This window comes from Malaclemys terrapin, chromosome 1 (genome assembly GCF_027887155.1).
Source record: "Malaclemys terrapin pileata isolate rMalTer1 chromosome 1, rMalTer1.hap1, whole genome shotgun sequence".
NCBI classification, from domain to species: domain Eukaryota; kingdom Metazoa; phylum Chordata; order Testudines; family Emydidae; genus Malaclemys; species Malaclemys terrapin.
In genome coordinates this window covers 228,306,271-228,320,690 of record NC_071505.1, presented here as the reverse complement: position 1 = coordinate 228,320,690, position 14,420 = coordinate 228,306,271, and the positions used below count along the sequence as shown (strand labels likewise).

Genomic DNA, 14,420 nt, shown 5'->3' with positions numbered 1-14,420 from the left:
ATGATATCCTTCAGACCCTTTGGGAAGGGGCTCTGCATTTGCTTCCCCAATAATAGGGAGCAAAATCATAAATAAGCTGAACAAGAAAAACCGTAAAAACAAAACTCCTGATGTCCACTTCCCAACATTTCTGCACTCCAGTCTATAGAATATTAAAAACGTATAAAAACATATGTCTCTGTGAATATTTGAGGGTTATCTGTTTTAGTCCATATTTTGTTCATTATGAGCAGAACTGTGCAACTCTTACTCACATAAGTACATAAGAACGGCTATACTGGGTCAGACCTTGGTCCATCTTGCCCAGCATCCTGTCTCCAACAGTGGCCCATACCAGAGCTTCAGGGGGAGTGTACGCAACATGACACGTATGGAGTGATCCACTTCTGTCTTCTACTCTTGGCTTCTGGCAGTCAGAGATTTAGGGTCACTCCAAGCATGGGGTTGTGTCCCTGACCATCTTGGCTAATACCTATTGATGGACCTATCCTCCATTAATGTATCCAATTTGAAGCCCGTTATACTTCTGACCATCACAGCATCCCATGACAATGAGTTCCACAGATTAGTTGTGTGACAAAAGTAATTCCTGCTGTTTGTATTAAACCTGCTGCCTATCATCAGGTAACCTCTGTTTTTTGTGTTCTTTGAAAGGGTAAATAATACTTCTCTAATAATTTTTTCTACACCATTCGTGATTTTATAGACCTCTATAATGTCATCGTCCCCCTTAGTCATCTCTTTTCTAAGCTGAACAGCACTAATCTTTTTTAGTCTCTCCTTATATGGAAACTGTTCCATATGCTTAATTGTCTTTGTTACCCTTCTCTGAAACTTTTCCACTTCCATTATATCCTTTTTGAGATGGGGCAATCAGAACCTGACACAATATTCAAGGTGTGGACACACCATGGATATAGTGTCATCATGTTTTCTGTCTTATTTTCTACCATTTTCCTAATAGTTCCTAATATACTGTTAGCATTTTTGGTCACTGCTGCGCTTTCAGCAGAAGTTTTCAGAGAACTATCCATGGGAATGCCAAGATCTCTTTCTTGGGTGGTTAAAGCTCATTTAGAACCCATCATTGTACATCTATAGCTGGGATTATTTTTTCCAATGTGCATTACTTTGCACCTATCAATGTTGAATTTCATCTGTCATTTTGTTGCCCAGTCAACCAGTTTTGTGATATCCCACTGTAACTTCTCACAGGCTGCTTTGGACTTACATATCTTCAATAATTTTTATTGTCTGCAAACTTTGCCACCTCACTTTTCACTGTTTCCAGATCATTAATGAATATGCAAACAGCAGAGGTCCCAGTACAGATCCTTGGGGGACCCCATTGTTCACCTCTCCATTGTGAAAATTGACTGTTCATTCTTACCTTTGTTTCCTTTCAACCAGTTACTGATCCATAAAACAACCTTCCCTCTTATCCCAGAGTTACTTAGTTTCCTTAACAGCCTTTGGTGAGAGACCTTGTCAAAGGCTTTCTGAAAGTCTAAGTACACTTTATCGACTGGATCCCAATTATCCACATGCTTGTTGACTCCCTCAAAGAATTCTAACAGACTCTGAGGCATGATTTGCCTTTACAAAAGCCAGGTTGACTCTTCATGTACAGGTGCCTATGGTAGAAGGTAGTATGTTCACTGAAAGGTGCAAACGAAAGGAGGAAAGTGGCCAAAGCAGCAGCTGGATGATTTCTTTGTAACATGACACAGCACTGACAAGTGCCAATCTGAAACAATGGATGAAATGGCTGAGGACAACAATTTGGAGGTGGACTACAGCATAATGGAAAGGGAACAAGAAGGGGCCCAGTGCTGATGGGACTTTGACGCAGGAAAAATACAGCAAATGCATGAACAACAAAAAGGTCCTGCCACAAAGCAGCTTTCAGCACAGAATCAAGGGGCCTGATTCTCCAGGGTATTGTTCCAATTTCACACCAGCGACTTTAGTGAGACCATTCACATACTTAAAGTTAAACATATGTTTAAGCACTTTGTTGGATCAGGGCCTGAGTTCCTTAAAAGTAATTCCAGTTGAAGAATTTTGGAAATCTTTTAGTTCCAACATTTCAAAACTTTCACAAAGAAACAATAACTAACTCTTTCTAAGCTAATATTCCTTAGCCCAAATGAGCCTTCACTTCAAGATCTATTCCTTAGGATTTTCCCCAGGGGGTTGGTATGAGTTGGGATAAGAAGCATTAGGATTTTATTGATGATGGGGGCAGGATGGTCCATTTGTAGACCGTGCTACAATTATATGCATGTGTAAAGACAAATGCACCAACAGGGCACAAACATATGTATGTGCCTACTTAATGGGCACATTTGACAAAGTTAGATAAATAAGAATTCATTAAATAGGAATGTACATTGAAAATAGCCCACAGTAGAGGTAAATCCATCCCAATCCAACACAACTTCTATGAAGAGTGATGAGGGAAGCCGACACAAATGCAGACTGTTTTTCTCTCATTTTCTTTTTATTCCACAACTGTCTGTTAAGTATATTCAGGGTTATTCCATTTTCATTCATTCTCTGTACTGATATTTGCAGTTTCAACTGTAGTAATGTTCCAAAAAAAAAAAATTCCTTAGATGGGACTGTTTTCCTTAGCCCCAAGTATATTATCTTCCACTTCCTCTGATTCTAAATATGCCTCCTGCTTCCGTCCCCTTCTCTCCATGTCCTCCCTTTCAACCCACCGCTTATTTTTATATCTCGGATACACATCCCCATCACTTATTTCAATGACCTACATCATTAGTTTTGTTCACTGCACTGACTTTGCTACATTTTAGTAGAAGTGGAAGTCACTGAGAATGAGGTGATTGTGAGGAGAGGAAAATGGAGGAGCAGAGAGAGAGGGAAGGATAGATGGGAAGAAGTCAGAAAAGTGATAGACGCTGGACACGTGATGAGGAAGAGAAGCTAATGGAGTGGTGTTTAATGCTGGAGGAATGGGAAAGGAAAAAAACAACCCTCTCACTAGAACTGGGTTTATAAAGTTGACAGGCCAGTCATCAGGCCCAGTCATCACTCAATCCACAAAGATACTTAGATACTTAGACCCCAGACTTAGGTGCCTAAATCTCAGGTTTAGGCACTTAAGGCACAGTTTTAGGCTCCACTGCTATCCACAAAACTCCTGCTGAACCCTGTAGGTCCCTTAACTCACTCCGTTCCTAAATTTTCAGGGTAAAAGTTCCCTCAGCACCTATGTTTCTGCATGTGCACTGCTGCCTCCCTCTAGGTATCTGGACACCTGTCTCCCACCTAGGCCCCAAAGCAATCCATGATGTCTCTTCTCTGTCTTGTCCCAATGACCGTTCAGGCGTGAATAAATACTTAAATAGTCATTGGGCCCGAGGAGGCAGGGAGTGATTCTCTACCCTAATGTTTAGGGTACAGTGGGTACTGTCCCCCTGCTCCAATTATTTATCCACAGTGGAACAGCTAGAACAGGAGAGACTGAGGAACATCAGAACATCGCATAGCTCAGTGGTTAGAGAACGCTCCTGAGTGGTGGGAGACCCCTGTTCAAATCCTTTCTCCCTTGGAGGGAGGGAGGGAAACTGGACCTCTTCCACATCCCAGGTGAGTACTCTAACTACTGGTCTAAAAGTTATAAGGTGAGCACCACCATCTCCTCCTCCAGCTGTTTTGTGTGGCATGCAGCAGGCACCTAACGCATTCCTGCAAGAAAGGCCATAGGTGCCTGCGGATATGTCTACATTGCAGTTATGCACCTGCGGCTGGCCCATTGCAGATGACTTGAACTCACAGGGCTCAGACTAAGAGGCTATTTAATTGTGTAGACATTCAGGCTTGGCTGCAGCCTCAGCCAATCTACACTGCAATTAAACAGCCCCTCAGTTTGAGACCTGAGAGCTTGAATCAGCTGGCACATGCCACCCATGGGTTTTTAATTGCAGTGTAGCCATACCCTGAGCCTCCTGACTCCAGATGGGTTCCCTTTCATGGATGGCTAGCAGAGATAGGTACCTTCCTGCAGTCTGGACTTAGGTGCTTATCTCAGAGAGGAAGGGCATAGCACTTTATTAAGCTTTTTTCCTAATCCAAGTTTCTTTCTGGACTGGCATATATTGGAATATTACAAAACCCACAGACACTAAAGTATAATTCCTTTATTGTTCACTGTTCCATTAAATAATGTTAAAGCCCATTAAAGATTAATACTTTAAATGATTGACCCTAACAGTAGGGTTTTTATTTTTTATGTATTTGGCTAACTGAACAATGTACATGCAAATAATGGGCCTGCAGGTAACTGGTAGAGACACAAAAGAAAGGTGAATATTTAGCTTGATGACAGGATGACAGGTATAGAGTTGTTTTTGTATAGCAATATTCAGGTTGAAAGGAAGGTGAATAGATGAGTGTTGTTGCCAGACACAATATAATTCAATGTGACACAGCACAGCACAATCAAGTTTTTCAAGTTGGGTAAAGGAAATAGTATAGTGAGCTCAGGCAACTACAACATTATTCTCTAGTTTTTCTCATCCTAAACATTCAAATACTTTTCCTACATTTTTATTTACAGGGGTAAGTTAACAATGCAGAGCTTTAAAGCATTTTCGCCAACTTTAAAATGGTATATTACAAAAGAATTCATCTGCACTGCTATTCCTGATTGTAATCACCTGGCACTGGATAATTCTGTCCAAATGACAGTTCTCAGAAAGGAAGCTAAGGTAGGCATCTTCTTAGGTTGTGTGATAACAAGGTCCCAATAGCCCTTGTAGAAAGCTAGTAAATAGAACCAAGGAAGAAAATAATTATTCCAATGCTTAGAAAAAACACACCCATTTGCCAATGGCAAATGCAAATCACTCCATGGCAAGTGTGGGGGCTTATGCCTTCAGCTTCTACACAATTTAAACTTTCATTAAAAGAAAAAAAGTTCCTAGCCTTCATGGTTGTGAGGAGAACATTCCAAATGTAATCTTCCAGACTGAGTCTGCAGACAGTTCCTATGCCTCTTCTGCCTGTCACCATTTTGCCAAGCAGCAATAAAGTCCATAAGATTTGGGGTAGCTTTGCTCCCACCATTTAGAAACCTGTGGGCAAGTTGTGAATCATGCACAGAACCGGTGAGCAGCAGAGGTTGGCACTGGAGATTTTTATGGCAGAAGAGGCAAAGAAATGTAGGCTGAGGGCTAGTAGAATAGCAGAAATTTCTTTCTTCCTCTCCCTTGTAGCAACCAAGAGGCTGTGGCAGAAGCTGGTGGAGATGTGTGTTCCCCCCCCCACCCCATCCCATAACACCCAAAGGTACTTCTAAAAGAGCAATAACAGCCAGAAGGCTCTCAAAATGGGTGAACAGAGAAAAAACACTTCCCCTACTTCCAGCAGCTAGAGGGGGCTAGACTTTGAATTTATCCGATGCCTACTACACAAAGGCTGATATAAAAGATGGATCCAGGGATAGGGCCCCAGTAGAAATCCCAGCACCTTTTGCCAGTAGGAGACTTGGGCTTCTCACTAGAGCCTTGCACTGGACCCAGAGGGTACCTCCCTGTGTGTGGATGTGAGGATGATAATCTGGGTCAGAAATAGTAACTGGAAAAGCCGTAAACAAAGCAGCCAATCTTGCCAGGTGCTGAGCACTCCCAACTCTTACTGATCCAATTGAGTGAGAAAGAAATGGCACCCATAAAAATTTAGAAGACCTAAACATGGTAAAACTAGCTATTCTGAACTAGTGGCTTATGACATCTTCAAAATTGCCAATAAAAATGAACAAACAAAGCAACCACTGCTGTATTTCTATAATATTTCTGTGTGCCCTTCTAAAATATATTCCAGCATGAGTATTAGGAGACAATGGTGTCTGTATAGAGCCTAGCATGGTGGTGTCCTGGTCCATGACTAGGATTCCTGAGTTCTATCCCAGTTCTGCAACTTCGGACAAGTCGATTAACCGCTTTCTCAGTTTCCCCACATTAACAAAGAAATACTTCTCACCTACCTTATGAGACTGTTGGGAGACATCTGTAGGGCACTTTATAAGGCATGATATGAGTGATGATAAGCATTGTTAGTGCTAAATTTTAATTTCATTTTAAGATTATACTAGAAGCCTCCAGATAAAAATCATATGAAGACCTTACCATGTTAAGAGATCAACATGTTAGAAATGAAGTTACAAAATAATTTGCTACAATGGTAATAATAATGGGTGATTTAGCTACCCAATTATTAACTGACTGAATGGAACATCAAAATACCCTTTGCAGAAGGAATATATTGATAATATAAATGACAGCTTTGTTGAGAGAAACTTCTTTTGATAGTTACAGATGTAAGTCCTATGACTAGAAGCCAGAGGCGGAAAACCCTCTCAATTCCATTTATTGATTAAATGTGCTGCCATAGAGATGTTCATTTGCATAGGCTATTTACCCACAATTCCCCTAGCGACGCTTGTGAGGTCACAATAACTATATATAAACTTGGATTTTGGTGGGACATTCTCACCAGCAGGTGTGAAGGGAGATAGACTATTGTCAGGGCCGGCTCTAGGCACCAGCAAACCAAGCACGAGCTTGGGGCAGCACAATTTCAGGGGCAGCTTTCCGGACACCTTTTTTTTTTTTTTTGGTTTGGCAGTTGCGTTCCCGGAGGTTTTTTTTTGCTTGTGAAAGTTACCAGAAGAACGAGGGTATTTGACCTTTTATTTGCATATAAATTCTGTCGCTGTGTTTTCCCAAGGCTATGACTGTGTTCCCTTTCCCTTAATAGAGATCCCCTTGTTTGTACACAGTCTCAGCTGTGTTTAGTTTACCAGGTTTCTGGAGGAGGCATCAATCCAGCTTATTTATGTTTTAAGAGAGACCCTAAATATATTAAACCTACACTTTTCACAGCTGTTAACCACCTGGCAGAAGGCTTACACAGAAAAAGATAACAAAAAATTAGGACCCCATTTTCAAGCAATTTAAATAGGACCTCCACATCCATCTTCATGCCCTTTCTCCTGTACTTCTCTGTAGATTCTCTACCGGCTGCCTCCCTTCCTCACCCCTCACGCACTGTAGAACCACAATGGACTCACTGCAATCAAGGCCAACTGTGATGATGCAGAAAGATAGGATATGTTCCAAAAGAAACAAAGCATCTGCATGCATGCCTTGAGACCACCAAGAAGGAAAACAGAGGAGGCAATTAATGAGAATGTTTAAATAGTAGAAAAGTTAAATGCACGTTCTGCTTCAGTCTTCTAAGGGCGCGTCTTCACTGGCAGCGCTTTAACGTGGCTTTGTGTAGTTGCAGCATAGCGCTGGAGAGAGCTCTCCCAGCGCTCTAAAAAAAACCCACCTCCACGAGGGGGATAGCTACCAGCGCTGGGAGCATGACTCCCAGCGCTGGTGCACTGTCTACACTGGCGCTTTAAAACACTGAAACTTGCAGGGCTCAGGGTGGTGTTTTTTCACACCCCTGAGTGAGAAAGTTGCAGCGCTGTAAAGTGCCAGTGTAGACAAGCCCTTAGACAACAGAATTACAGGCTTGATGGAACAATGGTCTGATCCTGCATCATAAATCCCATCTTTTGAAAATGTAAATCCACGGTGACTTTGACTCAGACTAAACTATTAAGGCAGAGAATTTGGCCCAACAAATATGGAGGGGCCTTGAAAAAAAGGGAGCAACCTACTGGTTAAGCTGCAGTTGTACACTCCTAAAGCCGTAATCCAGCCTTAAACCTTAACTCAATTTTACTTCTTCCTTTAGCCAAGGCTTGTATGGTGTTTGGAGATTCTAACCTGTATGTTTAGAACTGCCAAAAAGAGAAACAGAATGTACTATTATATAAATCAGACAAATGGGAAAAATGCTAACAAGTCCACAGGACAACAGGTGATCCCATACTTACTATTATGCAAAACTCCCATTGGTGTCAATGCGAGTTTTGCCTGCATGAGTGCGATACGGGTAGGCCTGCAGAAATAGTCACAGTATAGCAAGAGAAGGGACAAATTATTTTATACTCTAATCCTGTGAGTTAAGTTAGTGCTTCTGAAAGCTATGTATAGTGCAGGCAGACACTGTGCAAGCTCTCCCACTGCCCTAAACATCTCTGCTATTCCACTTTTCAGCTAGTTTTTGTTTAAGAGAGGCCGGAGAAAAAAAGGATGTCTCGGATAAGGACTGAGGTTGAAGGGAGGCTTGCACAGCACTATACTCGCATTATGCCAGAGATGGCAAATTTTGCTGACCAGTAATGTTTTTGTCACGTGGACAAATGCCAACCAACTCCTTTACAGCTGTAAGAGAATGAAGGAATTTGAAGCCATGTCTCCAGATGTGACAGGCTTGCAGAGCACAAACACCACTGCACCATCTTGCTCCTGAGAAGTAACTGAAGACCACTGTACTAAAGGGATTCCTGGAGGTATCTGCAGCCATAGGTTGGCACAGGAAAAGCACTTGACAAAAAACTAACACCCAGCCTAGTGAAATAAGGCCAAGGAGTAGGAGGTGTTGCTAAAAGTGTGAAGAAAGCCTGGTAATTACCTGCTGTACATTGCAAATCAACACCTTATATGCTAAAGGTTTTCAGAAATTTGCTGAAAAGGTGAAGAAAGAAAATTTGACACTAACACCAACAAGTAACCGCTCTCTTCATAAGCATTTATCGAAACAGTGCATTTAACAGTCATTTTTTTTCTTACATGAGAAAATACAATCCCAAGTACTCAGAAAGAGAGACAGGCTCTATTTGCCTTTAATTCATTGCCCTGCTACTTTTCATCACTCTTTTTATTTATTTATGATGTCTGCACTCTGTGGGCCTGGTTCTTTTCCACCTTACCCTGATGTAAATCAGGAGTAACTCTATCCTGAGGTTAGTGATGTTATACAGGTGTATCTTTCAATCAAAAATATCATCTAGTTTTCTCTTGAACATGTCATACTGAGGCTCTCTCCCACAACCAGACCCTTTTCATAGAATATCAGGGTTGGAAGGGACCTCCGGAGGTCATCTAGTCTAACCCCCTGCTCAAAGCAGGACCAATCCCCAGACAGATTTTTGCCCCAGATCCCTAAATGGCCCCCTCAAGGATTGAACTCACAACAACCCTGGGTTTAGTAGGCCAATGCTCAAACCACTGAGCTATCCCATGTATTGTACATATTAAGTGAAATTATTTTATGTAAAACTTCTCTCTGCTCTGCAAGTCATGTCCTCTTGTAATTGTTTTTCCCATTGTAAAAACAGGAGTTGAAGAGCGGGCTTGGTCCCAGGTGATATAACATGGGGTAGTGGGATCATCTCTGCATAATGACATGTGCCCAGAAACCCCAGTGATTGCCACATTTTACAAATCAAACAACAAATACAATGAAATGCATTATCAGTATCAGGAAATGCTGTCTTGCTCTGAGATCCATTATGACTAAGGGAATGTCTACACTGCAGCTGGGAAAGTGCCTCCCAGCCTGGGTAGACAGACATACACTAGCTCAGCTTGAGCTAGCACACTGCAAATAGCAATGTGAATGTTGGGGCAGTGGCACAGGCTAGCTATCAGAATACAGACCCAGGGGGTCAGATGGGCTTGTGCGGCTACCAATGCTGCAGTGTCCATATTGTTATTTTTAGAATACTAGCTCAAGCAGAGCTAACATGGCTGTCTACCTGAGCTAGGAGGCATGCTCACAGATGTAGTGCAGACAAACCATGATAACACAGTAAGCTAAAATACAACACTTTCCTAGCTCTTTTTCTCAGAAATTTCATAGCGCTTTACAAGTGTTAAGACTCATAATACTTCTAAGGTAAATACTATCACTGCCATTTTTCAGATGTGGAAATTGAGGCGCAGAGTGATTAAATGACTTGTCTAATGTTGCACAGTAGAAATCCATGACGGAACCAGGAATACAGCTGGCCGGCTATCTATGCTTTAGCATTATTACTACAGTGATTTAAAATGGAACTGGACAAAACACTATAAATTATACTTTAGGAAATAATTCTGCACTAAAAATCTAACGAAAGCTAACAGATTTTCTCTAATTTCCATGGCTCTATTATCACACTTGTAGACAGTTTAAAATATATTACAAACTCTAGATATTCCACAAAATATCCTCTTTTCAGCTGTTTTACTGCCTTTAAGTTTTGACACCTTTCCTTTTTCTGCTCATTTGCTATTAAAATTTAAAAGGTTCCAATGATGAGTCAATCGTTTTTCACTCTGAGTGTGGAGGGAGAGATACAGATTACCAACCAATGAATATGAGAAGTAAGTGTCAAGCAAAATGTATACATAAACAGCAGAATGTTAGTGGAGGATGTGTAATTTTAGTGGATGTGTACCTTTAAAGTTCTGGGTAAAAGTCTTTCAATGAGGCTGAGAGGGAGAGAGTAATTTGAAGAATTTATATATGATGGATCAGGTTTTTTAAAAAAAAATGTGTCCAGCTTTAGCTGATACTCTCATTTGAAATTTTAGTCAGTTCAGATACTGATCTCACAAAGTTCATTCGTAAATCAAGGTATGCAGATATTACAAGAGGTAGGTGGGAAGATGTAAGGAAACACCATCACCAGTACAAAAGTTTGAGAACCACTGCCATACATTCCCATTCAAGCCAACTAATTTCAGTTCCAGAAATGGGTGTGGCAGATAAAATTTTATTCAAGCCGAATCTAGCTCCGAATAAAGTAAATTGAAAGACTCGCAGATTTCAACTGTACCAGGGCCTTTTAACCTTAAGCCTCCTTCCTTTACTTACAGTATTTTTACCAATTGCATGCACAACCACGTTCTTTCTACTCCCATTGAATTCAGTGACAGTTTTGCCATTTAATTCGACAGAGAACCAGTTTGGACTGAAAGACATGTAAAAACTAGTGTTTTCTGCAACTTCCTCAGTTCAGAAAACCCTTTACTGTAATAGATGTATCTGAATACTTGCAATATGCTACAGACTGAATTCCTTAATATAAGGAATTGTGCTTGTCAGTTGTCTCCAACTCAGGAGCCCTGTAGCCTAAAAGGGTCTGTTTTTAATCTATTCTGTTTTCACATATCAGTGGTCTCTCTGTATTTGTGGTTATTACTCTAGCGTAGCCATACCATGGCTTTGTAGGCTGTTTCAGCCGATTCTGAAAGGTATTTCAGCTCCAAGTACTTATATTGATTGGTGTAACAGATGAGACTGAGAATAAAAATCAGACCCTATAGCTAAATCCACCCTTCTCAAAGAGTGCTTGCACAAAATCCACCTAGTAGTGTTATAGCCATTCAGAGGAAGCAATAGCCTGCAAAGCCCCTTTCATTTAGGAAGCTGTGGCTAAAATCCCGTTCCAATCTGAAAGGTGGGCAAGATTGTTTTCAATCAGTGTAAATTGCATCCTCTCTCTTCCCAGAGATGGGGAAATTGCATTTTCATACTCCAATCAGACCCAAGAGCATACTCCAGAGGTCACTCGCAAACCTGTTTCTTCTAAAGAGAAGACTATTCTGTTATCACTCAAACAATCTGTCTAAAGCAAACCTTGTTAAGAGTGAAACTATTTTCATTTTTACAAAGTTACAATTGAGGAATCTAACCTTAAGTGATTGAAAGTTGCTGGAGTACTTCACTTTCCAAGATTGGGGCAATCACTTCTGAATTGAAGTGCATGTTGAAATATACAAAGCTCCAATAATTAGAGTCAGTATAAATGGTGCAAAATGATTCAATATTCTTGGGAAGAGTTAGATAAGTGGAAATTTAGTATAGGAAACAATCAGTATTCAAAAGTGAGGAGGAGATATTTTGAGATCAAATACATCTTTAAACACCAGAAAGGCTTTTTATGTTATTAAAAAGACTAATAAGTCCAAACTTGCCACAATATAAAACATTGGTATAAGTTAGATACCAGATTGTCAGAAGAAAGATGAAACTGGAATCCCATCACCTCCTCCCACCTTCCCCTTTGTTCCCCTTCCCCAGTCTTTTCAACTATATTGCTTCTGAGTCTTACTACCCTATTCTTCAAATTTATTTCTGGCTAGTAAATTTAGCTTTCAGGCAAGCAGGTGTTTGGTAAAATGTTCAAATGGTGCTTTATAACATTCTCTTCTATTTAACAGCTCGTCTCATTTAGAGCTCAATTGTCTCTTAGCCTACCCACCCGCATAGTGGGGCCAGAGAGCGTAAGCCTCTCCCTTCTCTGTGTGGGCTACCCAAATCTTGGATTCAGGTATACATAACAAGCAAGCAGTGTGTGAGAAAGGAAGGGATGGTCATGTGAGTTAGACATTGGACTGGGATTGACGATATCTGTAGCAGAGCCAGGAATTCAATAAAGAATTCTTATGGGACCTTTGAAAGGTATTGAATCTGTGTGCCCCATTTCCCCATCTTTAAAACAGAAATAATACTCTGATAGTTCACCGGGGTGTTGTGAGGATAAATTCATTAACATTTGTGAGGTGCTCAGATACCACAATGAACCCTGATAAGCAGACGTGGGGTGAAAGAAAAAGAACAAAATAATAATAAATCCCTCTAACAGTCAATACATTTTAGAAAATAAAATACATTTGCTCATTTCCAATCGCATACTGTCTCTCCAAGATTAAACCCACAGTCACATCTTTCATCCCGTCAGCAAGAAGAAAGTTTCAGCTGCCTAATTTGAGATTTAGCTTTGGAAAGCTTCCTTTTTCTTTTGTATTTGGTAAAATACCAATAAAATGAATAGAATGAGTGCTAGTTCCTATATAACAGTTTCTGTTCAAAACTGAACATCTCAGCTTTGCTTAAATACTTTTTTGTGTATGTATGTGACAGATGGAGAGAATTACTGAAGGACCAACTTGAATCTTGCTAACATTATGCAATGATTATTTGTTGTTGTACCTTTCGACATAGTAATGGAAAAACTGGATATTTGATATTTTAGTGTATTTTGGGGGCAATTAAGTGGATTCATGTAAACTGTGCTCACACTCTGATTAGTGAAAATGCAAAACAAGGACAATTAAGAATTAGAATTAGTCATGGAATTTGCACTTGCTATTCTCTCATTTACAGTGGCTGTCAGTGCATTAACTATTAGTGGAAATTCTCCTGTAAAATTTCACCAAGCTGGAATTTGACACAAAAGCTCTATGAGTAAAAGTGATTTGTTTTGGCGAGCTACATGAAACTTAAAAATATCCGTCTAAGTTATAAGATGACTAAAAAAATTGTTTTCTAAAACTAGGTATCGATTTCTTCTTTGTTTCCTTCACTTGAGGTGATGGTCCTCTAATGTGAGAAGTCATGGTCTCTTGGAGCATTCTTAAAACATTTCTTTTAGAACTTGTTGAAGCTATCCTGGAATCCAACACTCCTTCCGCTTTTCTTCTACCTTCCTTGGCCATTTGAGGTCATGCATTTAGTTTTCAAGGAAGAATGTTCTTCCTTCACAAGGTTGTGGTGCAAGTGTTTTTTTGGATGCTTTAAAAATTAGACATTTGTATGACTTTAATAAAATGAACATTCATTTGTATGATGAAATGCTATAGGCCATTAGTCTAATGTGGATTCATTGGGTTTGATGAATTGTTTAGCTTATAAAAACAACTATTGTACATGCCCCGTAATTACTTTTCATCAAAATTGTAAAATATTTTTAATATGCAGAATTACTATGCAGATTAAAAGCTCCTCAGCTGCGTCTTGACATGAGAGGCTATCAGTCTATAGTAACATTTATCTCCTATTAATACTTCAAGTAGAATGTATCACTCTTATCTGAAGAAATTTAACTGTTTACTAAATGAAACCCAAAGAATGCACTCAAGGCATATGACAATCTCCATTCCTGTCTTTATTCCTCATTCTAAATCTCTCCAATGAACATCTTTCCAAAGTTTGAAGACTTGATTATTTTTCTAAATAATACATCATTTTCTTGACAAATGGAATCTAATACCCCTTCCATACTTCAGAACACGAATGCAAGGGGTGAAATTCTGGCCTCAAAAATCTACTGGAGTTTTGTCTAGGCAGAGGCTACGATTTCAGCCCAGATGTTTTTGATCAAACCCATAACAAATGACTCTGTTATAGGTAATTAAATTTGAAACTATCCTTCCTGCAACACAATATTTACAATACCCTTCTCCATTCAAGGAATGATTTCTTTTGAGCCTTTTTTGTAGCGTGATCTTTATTTTACCAGAATCAGTCCTTGAAGACCAATTTTTAAAATACATCAAACTCATGACCAAGTTCCCATGCAGTCTAGATATGCAAGAACACCTCTCAGAGGAGAGCCTATGCAAACCTGATGCACTGCATTCTTGCCTACAATATTTATATTAAAATACACACAACTTCTGTTTGATGCTAAATAATTAGCCTGATTTGAATGACGCTTT

At 39.9% G+C, this 14,420-nt stretch overlaps 1 protein-coding gene across 1 annotated transcript in view; it reads right to left on the bottom strand.

Annotated features, from left to right (window-relative positions):
• The window catches only part of DHRSX (dehydrogenase/reductase X-linked), a 221,358-nt gene that overhangs the window by 180,037 nt on the left and 26,901 nt on the right, over positions 1 to 14,420 (bottom strand). The window lies entirely within an intron of this gene.